Below are 21,575 nucleotides of genomic sequence, written 5' to 3' on the forward strand. Positions count from 1 at the left end.
CGGTTAATAGCATAAGTGAAAGAAAGTCGAAGAATGTGGATCAGATCAGCAGGGGGTGCTTCGTGGAACCAAGGGATGGAACCCTGATGTTAAAAGAGGGCCAGGTTTGGGGGTGTCTGGGTGGCTCAGTCATTTAAGCAGCTGGCTCTTGATTTCGGCTCAGATCACGATCTCACGGTTCCTGAGTTCAAGCCCTGCATCAGGCTCTGTACTGCTGGCATGGAGCCTGCCTGGGATTCTCTGTCTCCCTCTCTCTCTGCCCCTCCTGCATTCTTGCATGCTCTCTCTCTCTCTCTCTCTCTCTCTCTCTCTCTCTCTCAAAAATAAATAATAATGAAAAAAAGAGGGGCAGATTTTGAGTAACTGTAGAAAGAAAAGAGAGGACGCATTTGTGGAAAGTACAGTATTTGGGGGGGGAGGAAAGAAAAAGAACAAAGGCCTCATCCGTTGGCCATGTCTTGGTTTAGGACGTCAACTCAAACGCCTCTCCTGGCTGGCAGGTGGCCTTCCTATTGAGGTAGTCCTGGGCCCTCACCTTCCATGGCACACCTGTCACCAACTCACTGCTGCTGGGGCCCTCAGGCCTCTTTGTGCTCTGGCCTCCCATCTCTCACCTCTCTTGGCCAAACGCCCCAACGCCTTGGCCTCATACAGGGAAGTGTCACTGGCCACCCTTGGACAAACAGCCCAGATACATTCCCAAGAAAGGGAATGAGCACAGTGTCTCACTATGAACCAAATTCATGGCCTCTGGGTGCTTTCATGTAATCAAATCCAAGGGAGAAGTTTGCGTGCAAATGTTCTCTTTTTCTCTCTAGGGATAGATTCCTTTTTATTTACTCACGTTTTGATTTTCTGAAAATGGGTACCAAACCTGACAGAGGGATTCATTTAAATGTATCGTGAATGATGGGCTGGGATGCTTTCAAATACTATTTACTGAAATGCTGGTAACTGAATCAGTAGCAGTATGGTATCCGGAACCAGCTTAAAAAGCTTTGATCCACCAAACTCTCCACCAAGAGTTGATAAATCTGTAAAGAGCTATGAGACAAACTGTGGCCAAAATAAACCTGCTGTGTAATTCACGTATATGTTGGGGTGCTACTACTCATGGTAGCCTAGAATAAATCATCGGGGGGGACTGAGTGGCTCAGTCAGTTAAGCGTTCGACTCTTGATTTTGGCTCAGGTCATGATCCCGTTGTTCAGAAGTTCGAGTCCCACACTGGGCTCTGCGTTAACAGTGCAGAACCTGTTTGGGATTCTGTCTCCCTCTGTCTCTGCACACACTACCCACCCCTGCCCTGCTGCCCCTGCCACTGCTCTCTATGTCTCTCTCAAAATACATAAAAATAAAATAAAACAAAGCAAATCATGTTCCTTCTCGATATGATTGCTTTTTAAGTTTATTTATGTTAAGAGAGAGTGGGCGAGCAAGGGAGGGGCAGAGAGAGAGGGAGACAGAGAATCCCAAGCAGGCCTGCGCTGATGGCGGATCCCCAACACAGGGATGGAATCCACTAACTACGAGATCATGACTTGAGCCGAAATCAAGAGCTGGCCACTTAACCACTGACTGAGCCCCCCCGGGGTGCCCCTTCTCAATGTGATTTTCAAAAACTGTTTATCATACATCTTATGTAACTTAATTAAGTTTCTGACATCCACAGCCTTGTAATTAAGGAAAGATATTTTTTCTTCTAAAAATTAGAAACAGTACTTCCTAGTAAAATGCCCAATAGACACAAATAGGTTGGGGTTGGCTATATAATAAAACGTATCAAGGGGCATCTGGCTGGCTTAGTCCGAAGAGCATGTGACTCTTGATCTTAGGATCATGGGTTTGAGTCCCAAGTTGGGTGTAGAGATTACTTAATAAATAAAACTTTTTAAAAATGCTTTAAAATATAGTTCCCTTGGAGGCAGATGAGGTGAGGGCCAGCAGAACGCTGTGTTTCTCTTTATTTGCTGGCTTTGCCAACACTGTGTTTGGGTTCTTGGTTGGTGCTTATCTGAAATCATGTTGACACAGGCATGAATGTTCTGAATTTTTGAAGTGTGTGTGTGTGTGTGTGTGAGAGAGAGAGAGAGAGAGAGAGAAAGAGAGAGAGAGTATGTGGCTGTTGTTGCTTTTGGTATGCTTGCTGGAGCACATTTCTCTTAATGAAGAGCTTTTGAGAAGCTGTAAACATTTCACAACATACAGACATTTGATAACAACAGCCTGTGCTCCGTGGGAAACACTGGAGCCTCAAAGCAGTTGATATTGTTCACATACTACTGTTTGGCATAAAACACTCGGGCACGAGGGACTACTATGAAGTTTCTGTGAAGACAGTTTTCTAGACAGTTTCTAGGAAGACCATAGCTTGGACACATCACTTTAGTGTATTGGTAACTGGGTTTTTAGAAAGACTGTACTCAGCTCTCTATTCTGAACTTTCAATCTTATTCTGTTCCACATTTTAATAGATTCAAAATTGCTAATACTAATATAAATTGGTGAAGGGATTTCTTCTGAACACTAAACTGGAAAGAGTACTTTTATCTTCCACAGAGCCTGAATAGGACGTGAGATAATGCCTCTAGCACAGTGCATTGTGCATGAAGTGTTTTCCAAGGAGTCGCTCAGATGTGTCTTGATGGATCGTTAGCAAAAAGCTGATCAAAGACAAATATTAAAATGAACTATGAAGTTCAAGCTTATTCAAACCCCAAGCATGTGGCATGTTACTCATTGAAAGCAAGGGTGCTTCTGCCTAAAAATCTTATTTTGGTTTCTTAAAATTCTTGGGCTATGTTTAGAGAATGTGTTACAGATTCATCTTTGTAAAGTGGACACACTTAGATTCTAAGAAACAAATTGTAAGCACAATGTTAATTTTACATAGCGTGAGGTATGTGAAGCGCTTTGAACGTTATGCACATATCATTAATTTATGGCATTGCCTCTGCTGGCCCTGTCTCCCGTGCTGGCTGCAGAAAGCAGGTCAACAGGCCAGGACAGATGTGCAGCCTCCCTGGGCCAGGCTGAGAAAACATTCCTTAAGTGTGTTGTCTCTGGCCCAGCTGTTTGTCCAGCGGCACTAATATAGCCAACAGGTCACTTCTGGATCTCAGCCTGCTGAGTCCTTCCCACTGCGGATGGGCCAGGCACAATACCGCAAATATCAGCTACCTGATACTCAACACTGTGTCTCAGGTAGCTTTCATTTGTCTTAACCAAACAAAACAATACCCCCAAAAACCAAATGAACAAATAATTTTTTTAATGTTTGTTAATTTTTAAGAGAGAGAGAGAAAGTGAGAGAGAGAGAGAAAGTGATAGAGAGAGAGAGAGAGAGAGTGCAAATGGGGGAGGATCACAGAGGGACACACAGAATCCAAAGCAAGCTCCAGGCTCTGAGCTGTCAGCACAGAGCCTGACGCAGGGCTCGAACTCATGAACCGTGAAGTTATGACCTGAGCCAAAGTTGGAGGCTTAACCGGCTGAGCCACCTAGGCACCCGAACAAATAAGTTTTTTAAGTTTATTTATTTTGAGAGAGAGAGAGAGGCAGAGAGAGAGAGAGAATCCCAAGCAGGCTCTGACCGTGAGATCATGACCTGAGCTGAAATCAAGAGTCAGATGTTTAACCGACTGAGCCACCCAGGCACCCCTAAACAAATAGTTTTATCAAAAAGGCTGCTTAAAACTGTTTTTTAAACAGCTTGTCCAAGAGCGAAAGAAGAACAGAAATACAGCCAAAAGTGTATTAAATGTTCCTCTTCCGTTCCATTCTCACCCTTAGTGCTAATTTTTTCGGTGTTGTGGAATTCTCAGTCCTTAAAAAAGGACACTTGTAACACGTTTTCACTCACACCACTTCTTACACCAGGTGAGGGGTTTTTTTACCTCCACATCAACTGATTCTCCAACTCTCTGGACACTGACTGGGTGTCATACAGTTCAATTCAGTTCTGACACTCACCACCCAGAATTGGTACAGAGCCCACCGCTTTAAGGGCTCAAACCCACAAGACTGTCACCCATTCAGATGCCAGCCACAAGTCCCAGTTTACCGCTGATACTTCTGACCAGTTGGTTATAAACTCAAGGTTCTCACAATCCCCTCCTCAGGTTTGAAAATTTGCCAGAACTGTTCCCAGAACCCAGGAAAACACTTTACCTGCTATTTCTGATTTATTATAAAGGATTCAACTCAGGAACAGCTAAATGGAAGAGACACACAGGGAAAGGCATAGTGGAGGGACGTGGGCCTTCAGTGCTCTCTCTGAAGTCACTCTCCCAGCTCCCCATGTTCACCAGCCCAGCAGCTCTCCAAACCCAGTGTTTAGGGGGGTTTATGGAGCTGTCATTGCACAGGCAGGCATGATCAATTAAGCCATTGGTCACTGGTGGTTGGACTCAATCTCTAGTCCTTCTCCCTCCCAAGAGATCCAACTCTCTAATCATGGCTTGATCTATCTGGAGATTAGCCCCCATCTTGCAGTTACCTAGGGGCCAGCCACGAGTAGCCTAATTAGAGCAAAAGAAGCTCCTATTATCCAGGATATTACAAAGGATTTAGGAGATCTGTGTCAGAAACAGGTGACAAAGACCAAGTATATATTTTTATTGTAATCACACGAGGTTTGTTACTTTTATTGATTCGGTATGGAAGGAAACAAACCCCATAACTCCCTTCTTTTTGCTTCAATGCCTCTAATTTCACCTGAGAAGCTTGCCAGCAGATGACAGCATTCACAGCCATGAGAAATGGCTTTGTTTTAGGTAGTATTGCTTTCTAGAAGCCTCCTTCAGCTTACCTTCCCTTCTGGCTCTTGTGAGTCAATTATCTATTGATTGGTCAGTGTGCTAAAAACAGATCAGGGGGACCTGGGTGGCTCAGTCAGTTAAGTGCCTGACTCTTGATCTCAGCTCAGGTCATGACTTCATGTTTCCTGTGCTGGAGCCTCGTGTCGAGCTCTGTGTTGGCAGCCCAGAACCTGCTTGGGATCCTGTCTCTCCCTCTCTCTGCCCCTCCCTCTCTTACTTTCTCTCTTTCTCTCTTTCAAAAGAAAGTGGAGTTCTGACTCCGATGGGCCCAGCAAAATCAGAAAGACCTACCCAAGAGGGAGCAAGGGGGAGAAGACCCTATTACCCTTGAACTCTTCCTCTTTCTTTCTTTCTTTCTTTCTTTCTTTCTTTCTTTCTTTCTTTCTTTTAAGATTTTAATGTTTATTTATTTTTGAGGGGGAGAGGAGGGGCAGAGAGAGAGGGAGACACCGAATCTGAACCAGTCTCCAGGCTCTGAGCTGTCAGCACAGAGCCTGATGTGGGGCTCAAACCCACGACCCATGAGATCATGACCTGAGCTGAAGTCGCACACTCAGCTGACTGAGCCACCCAGACACCCCTCCCTCAAACTGTTTCTATAGAAACCCTAAAGTCTCCTTCCTTCCTGCTCTTGCTGTCCTCCACTCCACACTCCCCAAAATGTCTCATAGATTCTCATCTAAAGTGGTTGTCATTGAATTTCTTAAAACAGTCACTTTGAGAAGACTATGATCGTATATTTACAAATACATTTTGGGATACCCTTTTCTCAGAGTCTTTGAAATACTTCCATCTGCCAGAGCTTTTGACTCTTCCAGGTGTATAACAACTTGAGGTTTTTTTTAAATGTTTATTAATTTATTTGAAAGAGAGAGAGAGCACACGTGTGCACGAGTTGGGGAGGGGCAGAGAGAGAGGGAGATAGAGAATCCTAAGCAGCCTCAGAGCTGTCAGCACAGAGTTAAATGTGGGGCTTGAACTCAGGAACTGTGAGAGCATGATCTGAGCCAAAATCAAGACTCAGATGCTTAACCGACTGAGCCACCCAGGGGCCACTCAGCAACCTGAGTTTTAAGCTTTGGTTATAGGTCCCCTCCTGAAGCATCCATGAGAAGTGGTAGGAGGAACCAGAAGCTAAAGTCCCTGGAACAGATGAGGGCTTTGAACCCCAGCAGGCCTGGGAAACACTCCAAGAGCAGATGTCACAGTTATTCCCCTCAAGACCTCCAAGAAAGCACCATGAGAAATACAGGAACTGTGCAGCCAGTGCGGGCCTCACACTGCTAAAGGGGGAGCCACTCACAGGAAAGAGTGAACGACCCCCGTCCCTCCACCCTCCCCAGCTCTGTGCAGAGCAGGCCTCTGAGGACAAGAATGGTGACATTCTCCTGAGGCACACACCACAGGGAGCTTCCTGGGAGAAGGGCTATTTCCTGTCCGAGGCCTGGACACCACCCTGAGAGGATGTGGCTATCCATACATATGACGTAATTCTGTTCCTCATCCACCCAAAGCTGTCCCTGAGGGCCTCCCTTTGTACTTTGGGAACGGCCCAAACTTTGGGATGAGGAATTTTGAAGATTGGTTCCACTACGCTGGTGAGTGATGTACCCTAAGTCTCATCTGTTGCAGGAATAAACTGTGCCTAAATCTTAGCTTTCACACCCATCGGGGAGAATTCCACCTTTCCTGGTATATTCTGGGCCTTTTGCTGCAGGGTTAGGGTAAGGGAGGAAAAGAAGAAGGGCCAAGGTAGGCTGATTTGACTTCTACAGAGAAGAACAGAGAGCAACTATAGGATGAAGGAAAAATCCATTGGGAAAGAATGAGAAAAAGGAGGGAGAGAAACACCAGAGTAGGCTGAGATGGGGGAAATCTGGGGCACGTGTGGAGGAAAAGAAGGACGGAGATTCAGGGGACAGCTGAGGACAGGCAGGACATGTGAACCATGTTTAGAGAGAGAAAGAGAGCTGGGAGCCTTTGTATGGTTATTTAATTGTCCTTTAGCATTTCTAGAGATAATTCCATTAAACGTACAAATAGTTGGATCAGATAGGTTGTTGAAAACCATTGCCTTCATCAGCTTGTCCGAGAGTAAAATAAGAACAGAAACACACAGAAGCCTATTAAGTAAATGTCCCCTCCTTGGCTCTGTGCTCACCGCCAGCTATAAACTCCAGCAGGTCAAGGGCTTGAACAAGCCACAATAGCCCTGGTCCCTAGCAAGCATGGTTGCTGGCACAGGGAAGCCACCAATCAGATGTGTCACTGAATTCATTGTTTTCTGTGGCCCTTCCAAGTTTCAAATCTGAAGAAGGTTGAGAGACAATTACAGCCTCCTTTACCTTTGCTGTCCTGGGCCAGGGGTCCCATGAGGTGTGATGTGGAGACAGCCGTTCTCTGGGAACCTCTGGGATGAGCCATAAACTTTCTAGAAGCATCTGTGCAAAGCTCATTTATGTCATTCAAAACTTGTTGAATCAAAAAGAAACCTCATAAAGGGGTGCCTGGGTGGTTCAGTCAGTTAAGCGTCCGATTTCGGCTCAGGTCATGATCTCGTGGTTCATAGGTTTGAGCCTCCATCGGGCTCCATGCTGACAGCTCAGAGCCTGGAGCCTGCTTCCGATTCTGTGTCTCCCTTTCTCCATGCCCCTCTCCTGCTTGTGCTCTGACTCTCTCTCTCTTTCAAAAATAAATAAACATTAAAAAAATTTTTTTAAAGAAATCTCATAAAAAGCTAAACCACCAGTGTGTTTTAAGCCATTTCCTCTACTTCTGATAGCAATAATAAAATGGGGTGCCTGGGTGACTCCGTTGGATAAGCGTGCCACTCTTGGTTTCAGCTCAGGTCATGATCTCATGTGATTTTGAGATTGAGCCCCGAGTCAGGTTCCAAGTTGACAGCAGTTGGGATTCTCTCTCCCTCTCTCTCTCTGCCCCTCCCTCAATCACTCACATGCTTTCTCTCTCTCTTTTTCAAGATAGATGGATAAACATTTTTTAAAAATACTAAAAATTAAAAAGCAATAAAATGGAAAAAAATACTTCTCAGGCAAAGGAAATGTTTTTGCTTATATCTACGGGCAGGTGAGTATTCTCCATTGTGAACTGACAGGTTTTTAATATTTGATGCAGGCATCTGAACAAATGTATTTTTAAAAACTTTCTCCCTTTTTTTGTTCCGTTATATTCACTGGTTTTAGTGGTCCTCAAAGTGGCATGGGATAGTTTTATGTAGAATTATATTTGGAAATAGAGTCAGAGGAATTTATGAAGGCTAAACCATTGGTTTATGTTACTTTTTAGTTTTAGGGACTATTCCCATCAGATTTCTTTGTGTGATTTTTGTGTACCCTCATAAAACCGGGAGCTAAATAAAGGGGAAAATAAGGCAACTTTGTTTCCCTCTTCTGCTCCAATGCTCACACCCATCTCATTTTTACTTTGCTGCAGAAATGTAATTTGCTTAACCTCCACCCCCACGCTCAGTGCAAGAACTAATTATATCATCCCCTTATTTCTGCAGGGAGGAAATAAAGCAAATAAAGGGAATCACTTTTGGGTGAAACCAAAATGCTCCCGTGGAGTGGCGTTTCAATTCCGAAACCCCTCACTCACAGATCTTTCTGCATGATGGAGACTGAAGGACAGAGAACCTCAACCACATTCTCCAACCCTGGGGAATGCTAAGCACCTATTCCCACAGTCTTCAAGATTTACTGCAGAACCAGCAGCAAGTGCAAACATTCACCCAAATTCCTCCCACCCCAACTCGACCCTCGGGAGAGAACAGGCTGTTGTTAACGTGTGCCCGTGGGGCCTAGAGATGTTTTCAAGGGAAACAGCTAGAACTCGCATTCCCATCTAGATTTCAGGGGCGACTTCCACACCACTTACAAGAACTAATGGTATTTTTTTCCCCTGAATAGAAAAGAATGTTCGTGTAGAAAGTTTAAAAACACAAAAAAGAGATCTGAAAAAAGAAAATCTCAGAATCCTAAAATTTTTGGTGGTGAATCCTCCTAGGCTGCTTTTATGCATGTTTATGTTTATGGAATATATATGTAATGAAAAATAAAATGACTCTACATTTGCTAGATAAACTTTTTTTTTTTTTAGTTTATATATTTATTTTGAGAGAGAATGAGAGAGAGAGGGAAAGCAGGGGAGAAGCAGAGAGAGTTGGAGACAGAGGATCCGAAGCAGGACAGAGGATCTCTGACAGCAATGAGCCCAATGTAGGGCCCGAACCCTCGAGCCAGAGATCATGACCTGAGCCGAAGTCAGACGCTGAACTGACTGAGCCACACAGGCGCCCCTAAATTGATTTTTTAAATTAACTATAGAACATGGATATGTTCCCACTTTATTCAATACTATCTCATATCAGCATTTGAAATGGCGATTTGAAATGGTTACATGAAAGGAGTACTATGATTTATTTAACCAATTTAAATTAATCCCCATTGCTGGACATTAATCCCAATTTTCTGCTATTAAAATTAATTCTTCTGAGGCATTTTTGTATAAACCTCAGCAATATGTCCTTTGGCATAATTTAGGGGATGTTGAAATTCCAGGTCGCAGAACACGCCCATTTTAAAGGTTTTGGACATACAACTTTATTTATTTAAAAAAATTTTTTTTAATGTTTGTTTATTTTTGAGAGAGAGAGAGAGTGGGGGAGGGGCAGAGAGCAAGGGAAACAGAATCCAAAGCAGGCTCCAGGCTCTGAGCTGTCGGCACAGAGCCTGATGCGGGGCTCAAACTCACATGAGATCAAACTCACATGAGATCATGACCTGAGCCAAAGTCGGATGTATAACCGACCTAGCCACCCAGGCACCCCACTGACATGCAGTTTAAACATCAATTTTCAGTCTTCCTAGTCTTGCCAACATTGCAAGTTATTTTAATAAAAATACTTTGCCAATTTGATAAAAGAAAAACGTGACTTCACTGTGTTTTTACTATGAATTTACATGATTATTAATGACATTGAAGGGCTTTTTTCACTGTGTTTATTAACCATTTACATTTTTATTTTTGTTTTGACTATTTATATGCTTTCTTTAGGGTTTTTTTTTGCAATACTTGTCTTTTTATTACTGATATAGAAGACCTTTTCAAATATTAAGGATAGTAACCCCCCCCCTTTTTTTCTATTTTAGAGAGAGAGGGCACAAGAGGTGGGGAGAGGGGCAGAGGGAGAGAGAGAGAGAGAGAGAGAGAGACAGAGAGAGAGAGAGAGAATCTTAAGCAGGCTCCAAGCTCAGCCAGGAGCCTGATGCAGGGCTCAATCTCACAACCCTGGGATCATGACCTGAGCCAATATCAAGGCTAGGACGCTCAATTAACTGAGCCACCCAGGTGCCCCAGTAACCCTTTGTTAACATATTGGCAAGTTTTCCCTGGCTTGCTGTTTGCCCTAATTGTATTTGTGATTTTTTTTTTTTAATGTACAGAAGTGTTTTGTTTTCATGTTTTATGCAGTAGAAACTATATTAATCTTCCCTTTTGTTTTCTGACTTTGGTTGTATAGGCTTAAAACGCTTTCTCTAAGTCCCACAGACTTTTGTCAATAAATCATAGCCATGTGCTACTGTCTTAATAGCTCTTCCATTATTGTGAAGGCCAGGACCAGCTCTTTTTCTTACTTCCCCCTTAAGTGTCCTGTGTTTAGTCGATTACAATCCATTCACTAAAAACATGTTTTAACTGAGCACCCACTGCATTCCAAATGTAAATGAATTAGACACCTATACGCAACTGCTTCTTTGTGAATTTTCCCAGCAAATAACTGAATAATTAGCACATGTGACAAGTACAGAGACCAGGGCAGGAAGGGAACTGGAGGAATTTTTAAAACTCCCTGACCCTTGAAAATTTTTTTTTAAATTTTTTTTTTTTTACGTTTATTTATTTTTGAGACAGAGAGAGACAGAGCATGAATGGGGGAGGGTCAGAGAGAGGGAGACACAGAATCTGAAGTAGGCTCCAGGCTCTGAGCTGTCAGCACAGAGCCCAACACAGGGCTCACACTCACAAACTGTGAGATCATGACCTGAGCTGAAGTCAATCACCTAACCAACTGAGCCACCCAGGCGCCCCTCAACTTTTTTTTTTAATGTTTATTTATTTTTGAGAGAGAGAGAGAGTGGGGGAGAAGCAGAGAGAGAGGGAGACACAGAATCCGAAGCAGGCTCCAGGCTCTGAGCTGTCAGCACAGAGCCAAACACAGGGCTTGAACCCACGAGTGAGTGGTGAGATCATGACCTGAACCCAAGTCAGATGCTTAACTGACTGAGCCACCCAGGCACCCTTGGAGAGGCAAGATTTATAAGAGACAAGTGAGTAACTGTAGTACAAGGGAGAAAGTAGAAGTAGCCTGTGAGATGGGTAAAAACTCTCATTGCTCACATGATGGGGATCAGGGAGGGCCTGTAGAGAAAATGGCATCTGAAGTGAGCTTTACGGGTAGAAATGAAGGAGAGAACACTCTTCCTCCTGCCCTTAAAGAGAAGAAGAAACAGGCGCGGTTGACCCAATCTCTCCCTGTAGTACTATAAAAAAAGGGTTTCCAACCCACAATGCCCAGAGGAGGGGCTCAGTGAAGAGAGTTGGCATGTCTTTATACTGCCTTTTGCATTTACAATTTGCTTCTGGTATTTTTGAGGGGGGGGGGGTGTAGACAATTTTCTTTGTTACATAGTTAAATCTTTTCAAATGGTGTGGCAGACTGTACTTTCCAAAGATGGCTGCGCTAATATATATCCCATCTCACATGCTCTGCTTAGAAGGTGACTGTAACAGGCTTCATTGAGAGGTGGAGTCTCTTTTCCCTGCCATTGAACCTGGGTGGATCTCCATAATTGCCTCAACCAGTAGAATGTGGCAGAAGTGCTGTGGCATGACATCCAAGGCTAAGGCCTAAAAAGCACTCCTGGCTGGCTCTCCTTCTCTCTCTTGGGACACTTGCACTCTGAACACAGCCACCATATTGTGAGAAAGTCCAGGCCACACAGATTCCTGGTCAATAGCGCCAACCAGATTCCTGGTCAACAGCCAGACAAGTGAACAAGGAAGAGTTGGAGCTTATGATGTCATTTACATCTGAGATGATTATTGTGGCTTCTGGAGACTTGACTGGGGGGAAAGGGACAACAGATCAGGTGTGGAGGTAGGAAGAACAATAGGTTAAAGGCTTTAGCCATAACCCAGGACAGAGATGATGTGGTTTGGGTTAGGGTTATAGCAGTGAAATAGTTAAGAAGTAGTCTTATTTGGGAAATGCTTTGAATGTAGGTAGAGCTTATGGGATTTGCTGATGGACTGGATGGGAGTTGGAAGGGAAAGAGAGGAGTCACTGATGATATCTAGATTGTTAGCCTGAGAAGTTAGATATTGGGTCAGTGATGGTGTGTCATTTATTGAGATGAAAACACCTAAGGAAAGAGTAGCTTTTCAAGGCAAGATAAGTCATTAATTTGATCCTGGGAATGTTCTATGAGAAGTCTGTTAGATATCCAAGTGGAAAAGTGAAATAAATAGTGGGAAATGAGTCTAGAGCCTTGAGAGGCCTTAGATGGAGATACAAACATGGGAGTCATGGCATATAGATGGTGTTCCAGATACAATAGCTGTGTAATAAATGACCTCAAAACTTAGCTTAAAACAGCTATTTCATTTGCCCACCAATCTATGGGTTAAGAATTTAGGGCAGGGCTGGGGCGCCTGGGTGGCTTAGCCAGTTAAGTGACTGACCATCAGTTTCAGCTCAGGTCGTGATCTCACAGTTCATGAGATCAAGTCCCACATAGGGCTCCATGCTGACTGCACAGAGCCTACTTGGGATTTGCTCTATCTCTCTCTCTCTCTCTCTCTCTCTCTCTCTGCCTCTCCCTCCTCTCAAAATAAATAAAGAAACTTAAAAAAAAAATTTAAGGCAGGGCACAACAGGAATGTTTAGTCTCTATGCCACAATGGGGTCTCAGCTTGGAAGACTTTAAGGCTGGAGGCAACACGTAAGGTGGGTTTGGAATCACATGGAAGCATCTTTTTTCACAAATCTGCCAATTCAGGCTGGCTAGTTATTGGGACCTGAGCAGAGGTGGTCAACTGGACTACTCATAGTGGCTTCTCTATGTGGCTTGGGCTTCCTTACAGCATGGAAGCCTTGGGATGGCTGGACTATGTACATGGCAGCTCAGGGTTCCATAAGTGAGTGTACCAATGAACAAGGCAGAAGCTGCATCACCTTACCTAACTTAGCCTTGAAAGCTATGCAGCACCCTTTCCACTCCATTCTACGGGCTACAAGACAGTCAGTCACAGCCTGTCTAGATTCAAAGTAGCTGGCGAGGTGGGTAGATATAGATCTCTTCTCTTGATGGAGGACTGTGAAGATTACATTATAGAAGAGCATGTAGGATGGAAATGTTTTTGTGGACAATCCTGGGAAATACAACTTACTACAGATGGTAATTGTTTAGGGCTTTGCAATTTGATGAGATCACTTAAGAAGCAAATGTAGACCAAAGAAGTCCAGGACTGAGCCCTGGGCACCCAACATTTAGAGAATGGGAGGAAGAGGAGCCAGTGGGTAGAAGGAAGCTTAGAGCAAAAGTCATTTTTTGCAGCAACTGCTCCTCCTTCCTTATGAAATTCCTTAGGAAGTGGGGTCAGGGCAAGTTCTTGCATTGGCCAGCAGTTGCTACATGGGGCCAGAAACAGCCCTCCCCAGTGGGCACTGCCTAGGGGCTCAGCTGAGCCCAACTCCTCAGCCCCACCAAGGTGATCAGTCAGTACCGCTGGTTCCTGCAATTTCTCAGTCTTCCAAAACACACGCAAGGAGGGGAGGGTAGTGTCCATAGACCCTTCCTGTGGAGATGCGGTTGCCCATGTCCAGAGAAACGCTTCTTTTAGAAAACCATTTTTGACCCTTCTTCAAGAGCTAAAGAAGCCTCCATTTCGCTCAACTTCAAAGAAAACTTAACATCCAAACAGTAGCATCTGGATTTAGATTTAACTTGACTTCAGTTTCCTTTAAAAGTATTTGGCGAATGTTGTCTCAAGTCTTGGAGAATTTCCTCAACCAAGAGAGTCCAAAGGTAATGATGCTTTCACCTCCAGGAAACTCAACCGCCAGAAGTTCCCTAAATGGCAGGTCCCAGGGAACAACACAAAATAATTAAGTGCCTCTTCTCAAAGACCCTGCCATAATAGTTAAAATAAACAGTCTGTGTGTTAGAGTTGGAAGTTCTGTTATTATATAGCTGTCTTGCTGAAATGGGTTCAAACGTCTACAGAGTTACAAAGAATGAGGCGCGTGCTGCTCCTTTAATGTTGTTCTTGCTCATGCAAATGACGCCCTATTACACCCAGCAATGCTTAACTACTAGGTTAAAAACAACCACATAGCAATTTGGACCACTCCAGGGGGTGGAGTAGGTACCCTCACTGCTTTGTGGTTTTATGCAATTCGTATACTGTATACAAGAAGACTTGACCTGGGGCAGGCAGTAAGAAACGTGTAATTAGAAACACTTCCCAAGGAAATTACGATGACAAGTCAAGGCTTGAGGATTTCCGCAGGAGCCTGGAGCCGCAGATATTCATTATAGGTACTTGGAAGGCACAGCCGCCAGGCTGAAAACCGTGTCTAATTGCTGTGCGGCTGGATGCAGGCACCGAGGACCGCCCAGGGCCGCCCAGAGCCAGAAATGGTGTCTATGGCAACACAACGCTCCATTTTTAAACTTTTCACTGCATAAAAAGAAATTGCTTACATTTTCCTTATTCTCTTTTTCTTCCTACCAATTTCAGAGTTTGTACCAGCGGTGAATCCCCTCTAGGTCTAGCATTTCCTGGTAACTAATGACTTTCTGGGTGAAACGCTTTTGGCTTTACCTCCAACCAGCCATTAATTACGGCCCCAGGAAGCATTTTCCAATCAAATTATTGTTTAACCAAAAATAAAAGAAAATGGACTTTTACTGCTGTCAACAACAATGATCAACTCTCCCTCTGAGTCTAAATGGGAATCGTGGCAGTTTTAAATTTAGGAAGTGTCCCTCTGGGGGCCAGTTAAGAAAGGCTTTCTCTAGATACAGCAAAGTTGCTCTGGGTGCCCTTGAGGACCTTTGGCTGTGGCCCCAGAGGATGCTGACCCACAGGCAGGAAGGATCAGGAAAGTTACACATGCACACCACCCCACCACCCCTGCTCCTGGGTCCCCAGTCATTCTTTGTCAGTGTCCTTCTAACCTTGCTGTTAAGGCAAATGCCCTAAATGCTTCTATGGGAGTGTCTGAGAGGGAGGATTGCTTCCATGAGCAGTGGATATGTAAAATCTGCACGCAGAGGACACCTGGATGGCTCAGTCAGTTAAGTGTCTGACTCTTGATTTCGGTTCAGCTCGGGATGTCATGATTTGTGAGTTCAAGCCCCACATCGCACTCTGTGCTGGTAGTGCAGAGCCTGCTTGGGGTTCTCTCTCTCCTCCCTCTGTCTCTGCCTCTCTCCCACTGGGTCTCTCTGTCTCTCTCAAAATAAATCAGCTTAAAAAAAATCGGCACGCATGATAATAGTCACACCTCTTGAGTACCGACAACATGCCAGGCAGGTGCTGTGCCCCATGGTTTACACACACCATCTGGAGTGAGCTCCATCAGGCCCCAAAGGGAGAGTACAGTCATTATTCCTGTTTCACAGATGGGGAAACTGAGATTTGGAGAGGGTAACTTGGCCAAGATCCACCATATCCTGGTGAGTAGCAGAACCAGAACTTGATTCCCAGTCTTTCCATCATAGCCTTAGCTTTTTACTTGTTTTCTTAATTTTGTTATCTATGTTTCCTCTAATTTATTATTATCTACATTATATGTGTGGCAAAATACACATCGCATAAAATTTACCATCTTAAGATTTTTATTTAAAATTTTTGCTTGATGTTTACTTATTTTTGAGAGAGAGAGTGCAAGTGGGAGAGGGGCAGAGAGAGAGAGAGACAGAGGATCCGAAGTGGGCTCTCTGCTGTCAGCATGGAGCCTGATGCGGGGCTCAAACCCATGAACCATGAGATCATGTCCTGAGACAAAGTCAGTCGCTTAACCGACTGAGCCACCCAGGGCCACCCATCTTAAGCATTTTAAAGTGTGCATGAAGTACACTCGGTGGCATGAAGTACATTCGCTTTGTTGTGTGGCCATCACTGCCGTCCATCTTCTGAGCTCTTTTCCATCATGCAGAGCTGAAACTCTGTCCCCGTGAAACAACAGCTCCCCATTCCCTCTTCCCCCACATCAGCCCCTGGCAACCACCATTCCAATTTCTGTCTCTCTGAATTTCACCACTCTAGGTAGTGGGTTTTTGCGGTATTTTCTAAACTGATTCTTTCACTTAGCATACTGTCCTTAAGGTCCATCCACATTGTAGCGTGCATCAGAATTTCCTTTTCTAAGGCTGAATAATATTCCGTTCTCTATAGACAACATGTTTGTTTGTCATTTACCCATGGGGGGACCCCTAGGTTGCTTCTTTTGGCTGTTGTGGCTGTTGTGAATAATGCTGCTGTGGTTAACTCTTAACCACTAAGACACATTGAGACTTTGAGTGACTCTTAAAGGGGGGCACACGACCCACGGACTGCCTGACACCACTAACCTGCAGACCAGCCGAGTACCATGCAGTCGGCCCATCAGCCCATTCCAGAAGGCGCCACCTTGCTGGCAGGGGAAAAAGGTGGCTGAGGCCAGAACATCCTCCGGGTTAGCCAACTGGAGCTCCACAGCACCACACTGGCACACCCGATGAGGAACTTTGGTGTTCACTTCCAGTCTGTTTCCCTGAGACTTACATTCTGGGGAAGACAAGGGCTTTCCAATCCTAACTTCTCAGTCCAAACTTGACTGCAGGATTCTCCAGCTGGACCAGAGCCTGTTCTGGGACACCACGGGCTCATCTGCCAGCCCCTTGCTGGCTTCTTCCAGCAACCCCCAGTGGGGTTGAGTGGTGGGCAGTGTTCCCCTCCCAGGGGGCACTGCCACAGGGGCCTTGTGGGAATGTGAGGGGCATTCCTGGTGGTCATATGGTCTGGTTTGGGTGCACTACTGATATTTAATCTGTGGGGCCAGGGACACAAGCCTCCTTGCCATGTGTGAGGCAGTGGCCCACAACAAAAAACTGTTTTGCATCCTGAATCACTTTCAAACATCTCATTAAAATGTATCTTGTAAGTGAAAACCTCATTATAATTATCTGAGCCTAAAACCTAATTATGTTTTACAAATGAACACACAGACATTTTGCCTGGTTTTTACATGCACCAGATTTTCCAGGAATGCAACTATTGAGTACATTGAGGGAGACTGTGTTTATTATACTTGGAACTTTACTTAGAATTGTTCACCATTTTGTAAAATCATGGCAATGCCATTCCTAGTATTTGAGTTTTAAAAAAGCATATACAACCTTATCAGTTACATTAAAAAAATTTTTTTAACATTTATTTATTTTTGAGAGACAGAGAGAGGCAGAGCATGAGTGGGGAGGGGCGCGCACACACACACACACACACACACACACACACACACACAGAATCTGAAACAGGCTCCAGGCTCCAAACTATCAGCACAGAGCCCAATGCGAGGCTGGAACCCACAAACGAGGAGATCATGACCCGAGCTAAAGTTGAAAGCTTAACCAACTGAGCCACCCAGGCACCCCTGTTGGGTTTTGTTTGTTTGTTTGTTTGTTTGTTTGTTTGTTTTAAGAGACACCGGGAGAGAGAGGGAGGAGAGAGAGAATCCTAAGCAGAGTCCGCACTATCAGCACAGAGCCCGACACGGGGCTCACACTCACAAACCATGAGATCATGACCTGAGCCCAAATCAAGAGTCAGACGCTTAAGCGACTGAGCCACCCAGGCTCCCCTATCACATACATTTGAATTGCCACATTCAGGAGAGTCTACCTTTAGGGGCAAGCATCCAACTCAGTTTTTAGGTCTTCCAGTGTAGTCCTGCCCTAGCATTTACATATTGAAATATACATTGTGTTGTTAACATTTTCTAGTCTTTTATTTCTTCTTTATTTTACATTCAAGGCCATTACATCACTTTTACTTTTAAACATTATATGAGTCGGTGGATTATATTAGACCACAACTCTTTGTCCAAAACTCCTGGGGCCAGATATGTTTCAGAATTTTCCAGATTTTGGAAAAGTAGTGTGGTGCACATACGATGTATTATATAACCCCTCAGCGAGGTCTGGAACAGCATCCTCTAATCAAGCACACTAATATTTCTCCAGCAAAATATATAAATAGACATTTAGCGTGGGATGAATAAAGTCTATACGAAGCTTCAGATGAGCTGAGGGCAGGTTTTGCTGACAAAATAAAAAAAAACTGCTTTGGATTTTCAACACTTTTTGGATTCTGGATAAGAGATTACAGGCTTCTATTACAAGTGGCTCTCACTTCGGCCATAAGGAAGGGGAATCATGAGGCGGAGGTGCTGGATCTGATAGGCTGAGACGACAGCTCCACCCACCACTCAAAGTCCGTTTCCTGGGGTTGGGGGTCTCCACCCTACCCCTGAGCTTCTCCCCTTCCCAAACCTCCTCTACGTTCAAGTGAATGTGGCCTGATTATTTTCTTTCCTGTCAGTTCCTGGACCTTTGTAAAATAACTTTGTCGGGTAACCGCCACCCCAGGTGATGCCCGAGGTGCCTGGCCACATCTGATTACTGCTCCCAGCGGGGCAGGTGGGAGTCCTGTGTGTTCAGCTCTGCTGGACTTCCCAGCCAGCCTCCCCCACTTCCACTGTCATCCCAAAGGTAAGCTGTCCTCCGTGCCCGAAATGCCTGCTTTATCCCCCTTGCCTGCTGGGTGAGGATTCCTTTTTAAGCCGATTCATGGGACTTCCCCAAAGCCTCCCAAGGGCGTCTGTCCCTCCCTCAGGTGAGATCATGTAACTCTTGGTACGTTCATTCATTGCATCAACAGTGTCGACTATGTGCCAGGCACTGGGCTGGGCTGAAGAATGTGGGCCCTGTAGAACCTTAGATTTCACAGGATAACGTGTCCCAGGGCCCTGCTTAGGGCGTAAGACACTCATCAGCCTTCTGTTCTTGCCAAGGGAGCGGAGGTCCCGTTCGGTGCTGCCCCAGCAGGAGCAGTTCCGTTCCCACAGAGACAGGAACTCACACTTGTGGCACAGCTACTTTTGTGCCAGATGCTCCACAAAGTTCTCTTCTCTTCAGAAAGGGGACGCTTGCTGGTGTGTGCCCAGGGGACAGAGTCCCAGGGTAAATGTGCTGTCTTTCTAGAATGCTAATTTCACTCAAAGATTTGAGAGGGAAAGTTAATTAGTGTAAGGTAAGTAATTTAAGACATTTTTACATTAAATCAGTCGAGACATTATGGAGCAGGATGCTAAATTAACACATTTTTTCCCCTCAATGTATTATTTGAAGAGGTAATACATGCATGAAACACAATCTGAAAAGTATAAAAAAGAGTTTAGAATGAAAATGTAGCCCTCTGTTCTCCAACCACCTGGCTTTATTCCCAGGAGGCAACCAGTATTCCCAGATTCCTGGGAATCCTCCAAGAGATAATCTAAACATAGTACAAGTAAATACCTATGTATATGGTTGTTTTTTTGTTTTGTTTTGTTTTGTAAAAAATGATAGCATAAAATACACACTGCTCTGCAGTGTGCTTTTTTTCAGATAACACTACATCTTGGAGAGCTTCTCATAATATGTTCATCAAGAATTATGTCATTATTGTAACAGCTGCACAATATCTCATTGTATGGATGTGCCAGAATTTGTAAACCAGCCCTATGATGGTTATTTCCAATATTTTCCTATTATAAACAACACTACAACAAATATGACCGTGAATATTCTTCATTTGTACCTGTGTTAGTGTATCTGTAGGAAGAATTCCTAGACGTGGATCACAGGGTATGCTGTAGGGTCCAGTAGCCCTCGGAAGAGCTCTTCCTGGGGCGCCTGGGTGGCTCAGTCAGTTAAGCGTCTGACTTTGGCTCAGGTCATGATCTCATGGTCCACGAGCCCGAGCTCCGTGTTGGTCTCTGTGCTGACAGCTCAGAGCCTGGAGCCTGCTTCAGATTCTGTGTCTCCTTTTTTCTACTCCTCCCCTGCTCACACCTCTGTCTGTCTCTCTTTCTCTTTCTCTCTCAATCAAAAGTAAATAAACATTAAAAAAAAAAAGAAGAGTCTTCCAATGTACACTATATCAGAGCATCTGTTTCCTCCTCCCTTAGCCAATACAATAGACAATGATGTGTTCTCAAGCTTTCTGACCTTGGCCAATCTGATATGTAAAAACATGTATCTTGGTAGAATTTTTTTTTTTTAAGTTTATTTATTTTGAGAGAGCGAGAGAGAGAGAAAGCACTTGAGTGTGCTTGCTAGTCTGAACAGGGTAGGGGCAGAGAGAGAGGGAAAGAGAGGATCCCAAGCAGGGTATGTGCTCTCAGTGTAGAGCCCACCAAGAGGCTCAATCTCATGATCCACGAGATCGTGACTTGAATAGAACCAAGAGTCAGACGCCTAACCGACTGAGCCACCCAGACACCCCTCTCGTTAGAATTTTTACTTGCTTTTCTAAAATTATGGAGACGTTTGAGTATCTATCTTTTTAAGTAATCTCTGTGCCCAATGTGACACTCGAACTCACAACCCTGAGATCAAGAGTTGCATACTCCACCATCCGAGCCAGCCAGGCACTCCTCTTTTTTTCTTAATAGTTGAGACTCATTTGTATTTCTCTTTTTAAAAAGATTTTATTGGGGCGCCTGGGTGGCGCAGTTGGTTAAGCATCCGACTTCAGCCAGGTCACGATCTCGCGGTCCGTGGGTTCGAGCCCCGCGTCAGGCTCTGGGCTGATGGCTCGGAGCCTGGAGCCTGTTTCCGATTCTGTGTCTCCCTCTCTCTCTGCCCCTCCCCCATTCATGCTCTGTCTCTCTCTGTCCCAAAAATAAACGTTGAAAAAAAATTAAAAAAAAAAAAAAAAAAAAAAGAAAGAAATAAAAAGATTTTATTTCAGGGTCACCTGGGTGGCTTGATCAGTTAAGTGTCTGACTTGATCTCGCCGTTTGTGAGTTTGAGCCCTGCATCGGGCTCTGTGCTGACAGCTCAGAGCCTGGAGCCTGCTTCAGAATCTGTGTCTCCCTCTCTCTCTGCTCCTCCCCTGCTCTCCCTCTCTCTCTCTCAAAAATAAACACAAAAAAAATTTAATGAAAGATTTTATTTCATTTATTTCATTTTTTTTAGTTTTTTGGTAATCTTTACACCCAGTGTGGGACTCAAACTCATGATCCTGAGATTAAGAGTTACACATTCCACCGAAAGAACCAGCCAGGTACCCCAAGACCCATTTGTATTTCTTATTCTGGGAACTGTTTTTGTTGTTGTTGTTGTTGTTTCATATCATTTGCCCATTTTTCCATTGGATTGTTGGCTTTTTTCTTATCAATATTTAGGAAAGGTAACTTGTGATTTGAATTACAAATATTTCCCTCCAGTATGTCTGTCTTTTGATTTAGTTTGTCTTTTGGTCCCCTCTTCCCATATAGTCAATTATAATTTTATTTTTTGGTAGAATTTACCTTTGCATTTACAGCTTCTTGTTGTTGTTGTTTTTTTTCTTTTTTTTTTTTTTAATTTTTTTTTTCAACGTTTATTCATTTTTGGGACAGAGAGAGACAGAGCATGA

Source organism: Leopardus geoffroyi, chromosome D3, assembly GCF_018350155.1.
Source record: "Leopardus geoffroyi isolate Oge1 chromosome D3, O.geoffroyi_Oge1_pat1.0, whole genome shotgun sequence".
NCBI classification, from domain to species: Eukaryota; Metazoa; Chordata; class Mammalia; order Carnivora; family Felidae; genus Leopardus; species Leopardus geoffroyi.